The sequence below is a fragment of the Semicossyphus pulcher genome, unplaced genomic scaffold (assembly GCF_022749685.1).
Source record: "Semicossyphus pulcher isolate SPU_LCO1_2020_fin unplaced genomic scaffold, fSemPul1.0.p SCAF_15, whole genome shotgun sequence".
NCBI classification, from domain to species: Eukaryota; Metazoa; Chordata; class Actinopteri; order Labriformes; family Labridae; genus Semicossyphus; species Semicossyphus pulcher.
The window spans coordinates 20625756-20630183 of record NW_027211659.1 but is presented as its reverse complement, the minus strand read 5'-3'; positions in this window follow the sequence as shown (position 1 = coordinate 20630183).

The following is a 4428-nucleotide window of genomic DNA, read 5'->3' as shown; positions in this document are numbered from 1 at the left end:
GGTGAACGCAGCAAATCTTCCAGGAGATTCACCGGCAAAGTTTAAAGTACTGACAAGCTCAGCCGACACCGAGTTGGATTATTTCTTAAATACATAGGAGGTCCTTGTCTTCTGGCGGTGCACTCAGCAAAAAGCTCACTGGAAACTGTCTGTCAACAAGAGCGCAATAAGTTCATCATCCAACTCCTCTTCTGTCGGGCGCATTTTAATGCGCAACAAAGTTGGTCAAGAGGCTACTGAAGAGATGTCCGCTTTCAAAGGTGTGGTTAACCTCTTCATTGTCTTTCTGCTCGATCAGTCGCGGCACATTACATGCTTTCAAAGTGCTCTGAGGAGGAACAAGAAGTGTCTCCGACTAGTGAAGTCCTCTCTGACCGCGAAAAGAGCATGAAACACTTTCGTTGTGACGATAGTCGGAGTCTCTCATGGTGAATATTTAAAACAATAAAAAAAAGGATAAGCGGCGTAGCTAATGGAAGGATGGACGTTGGTCGTTCTTTACGCGCTGTGAAATGACGCGCCAATCAACCCGAGTGAGGTATTTGTGGTGCGCACCGGCTGCAGGTACTGTCTGTGTGCCACTGTCTGGCGATGTGTTTTCTTTGGATGGTAAAGGGAGAAAAAAATACCCTCTTTTTCTGCTTCTTCCACCTTGCTGTGACGTCGCTCCGGGCGAACAGAAATCCTCGCTGTCACTCAGAGAGGGAGAGAGAGAAAGAAACTGCAATTAGTTTTAGGAGGACCCGGCTGAAAGCAAAAAGGGGTAAACACACACGCACGCACGCACGCACACACACAGTCCTGACATACAGTGTGTTTATGGTGGACCCGAAATCAGAGCTTATGGAATGAGATGATGTCAGCACAGGTGTGGTAGCACCTTTCTGAAGCCTGTGCCAACAGACTGGCACGTTCTAAAGCCATATGGGTGGGTGTCTTTCCCTGTCTTTCTATGGCTTAAAAGATCATATAAAGAATAAACTGTTGATTTATATTAACATGTTGTGCTCTAGAGAAGCCAAAGTTTATTTATTCAGCATAATCTCCATTATTAAATGTGTCTGTTTGTGAGTGTGTGTGCAAGAGGCCTGGGTAGTATTATCGCCTGTATCTGGCCAAGGGCATATCCATTGAAATTCAACACCACAGTACTGTAGTCGCCCATAAAAGCCCTGACACCCGACTTCGTTCCACTGCAGTGATGCAATCAATCACAAGTGTAACACAAGGCAAACCCACCCAGTCAAGTACCACTGTCTTTCATGAGGTCCTCGGGTACATTCACTAATGCAAAGAACCATAACCGTGGCAGTAACTCTCATCAGTGACATGCCTTCAGTCATGCCCACTCTCACTGAAACCCCTAACTTATCTTGGCAATGAGAAGTCTTGACCTAAAATAATGAAATCATATTTTACATTTCATGAATCTATCCAAAGTTTTAAGCATTTAGATATTTTTGAGTGTCACTGCCATGTCAACGATTTGAAGAACTTAAAACAAAAATATTAAAAAATTAACTAAAATCCCAATAAAGCTATTGCCAGATTTGGCCCATTTAAAGCAATGTTGCTGAGTAAAGAACACAATTTTAGAATATGCAGCTCTTGTAATTTTCCATGACATGAGTCTAAAGTTAAGTAAATGTAAAAGTCCCACCCTGTAGACTGAAACAGGGCAATCCTTGATGACTGTCAGCCTATCGCCTCGACTCACGTTGTGGCCTGTATGTCATTGGTTATAGCAGGTCACAGGCTTCACACACCTCCAGAGTTTTTTTGTATTTTTCTGCGCTGCTGCACATTGTTAAAAATGTTTCTAATACATTTTTCAGCCCTAGAACTTGAACTATTTTCAGAATGAAATTTCAGAAGAATGGAAAAGCATTTAGGATGCCAAGTAGCTAACTGGATTATAAGCTAAATCAATTCAACAGTTATGAGGCTGTGTGTATGAGAAACTGGACTCTGCTCTTTGGTGATTTTTTATCATTTGCTATTTCATTCATTCATTGTTTTTTCACTTCACACACATACAAATTATATGCATTTTGTATGAAACAAACCTCGTATTGCATAAAGACAGGACACTTTTTTTATAGGACAGACTGTAAATTTGAATCTTTTTAATGAACTAAGACATAAGAGACAAAGGTAAATAAGTCCTTACATTTGTTTTCCATACATTATGATGATAAACTATAAAGACAGAAGCGATAAGGTTGACTTGCAGTATCGTTGTCCCTGTCATCTTCTGCTTTCTAACTAAAAGAGAAGCATCTGATACCTTTTACCTTTGGCTATGTTTCACTCTAAAGAGATTATGCCATGAAACACAACACAACAAGTTAAAGACCTGTATTTCTTAGTAGTTTGTGGAGAACGCAAAGAATCAGGATAGTTAATATCTTACTTACGCTTGTGGCGTCTCCAGGAACATGACTTCAATGAGTACAGATTTTACTATCTATTATTATAAGTATTATCTCTGGTTATATTCAGCAGTTGCAGGCAGTGCAGCAAATCAGGTGAGAACGCATAATGGCAATGTTGGTTTTACAGATTTTTTTTTGTTGAATTAACAAGATGATTACATTTGTACAGCTCACCACATTTTTTTGTGTTTTTTGTCTTTAGCAAATTCACAAGGGATTCTTTCTGTGTCTTGTAACCAATAGCTCATTGATTTGTCCGTGCAGCTTAGGTGTCAGATGAACAGACTTTTATTTTTCTTCTCTCATAATTCATTAATTAGCATGGGATTAGTGGAAAAACAGCCTCTGGTTATCATGTGATCAGGCCTTTATGAATCTACTCTATTGTTGTCTTGTTTCCACAGAAGTGTCATATGCAGTATCTGCTATTTCTCAAGGTGTCCAGGCTCTTGTAATTCTCTGTTTCTACACAGAATGTACCTGTTTTTTTATATTTAAAAAGTCAGCGATACACTTCTCCATTAACTTCATTTGCAACATGTGTTGACCTTTGACATGACATATCCCACTTGTCATGTGGTCTTACAACACGGTGAAAGTTAGAATGCAGTTTCGGAATGTGAACATACAGCGACGGCTTCACTCCTTGAACAGTGCTGCATTGATATGTGACCTGGGACCAACCACAACAAAATTAGAAAGTTATGAAAATTGAGTTATCTCTCTATGACCTATAAATAACTGTGGCATGGTTGTGAGTCTGCACATGGTCATTGTTCTCTGCTTTGTACTGTCTGTTCTCTCTCCACATGCTTCTCTCAAACACCTTACCCTCTCTTAGTTCTCCAATTTCTGTCTTAATTTCTCTGTCTGTGTCTTACTCACGACCAATTTCTCTCTCATTTTGTCCCTCTCTCGGCTGGATGAGTGTGTTTTGTTAGGGAGGGCTGATTCTTCATACTTGGCTGAGGCTTTATGGACAATAAAGATCTGATTTCAAAGTCCGGCAGGGTGTTGGGCCTGGGGTCTTGGCTCACAGCTTTGGTTGCCTGCTGGGAGTCTCGCTGAACAGCCCCTAACCAGATGGCCATGAGCCCACATACAGTAGATTCATTTTATACATGATGTAGGTTGTTTAAATTGTAAGCTTCACTGTTTTAATACTTTCACATTGCGCATTGTACATACTGTGCTACTGAGAGCTAAAAGATCACAATTACTCAACATGATTATTCCGTCATCTCAGCTTTAGCTGAACTAAACGTGCGACAGTCTGACAGAGTATTATGCTGAAATTACATGAAATCTGTCCAAGGGTAGACTATAAAACAGAATTTATTTTAGTGGAAGAGAGCAGGTTGGTTACATTAGGTGGGTCATCAATACTAACATTAAATGGCTTTGTAATCCAAAGTTTGAATATCTGACATCGGTGTGGTCCTCCTGGACGGAATTTACAGTTGCATGTTATCGTAGTTCTCTCACATAAGTAGAAAACATGAACAACCTGAGCAATGACGAGCTTATAATTAAGCCATCCTGCCATTCCATCAGACAATTTACTCCTTTTTCCTGTGCCATCAAGAATCTCTTGTTGTGGTGTTGTGTTTCTGCTTGCTCTATCTACCTGAATGTGAATGTATTTGGGCTTTAAAGGACCAATATGTAACATTGATAGCTAGCGTCTAAAAAGGGTACTGCAGTCCAAACTCAAAATATTGGAGAGCATTGTCTCCCCCCGCCCACTCCTCCCCAGATTTGAATGTTAGTCTTTCCTGCTTCAACATTCTGATCGTCGTCGGAAAGCACAGGTTGCTGATTTTGTCCTGGACATGCTCAAGTGGTGGTTTTTAACAACAACATCTTATCCTGCTTTCTTCAGTCATGTGTATCACTCACAAATGTTTGCCCTGGAAAATGTAAACATAGTCAGCGTGCAGTTAATCACTTCATCCGACACCTACCCCCCGCCAGCAGTTTCAGGCATAAAAAA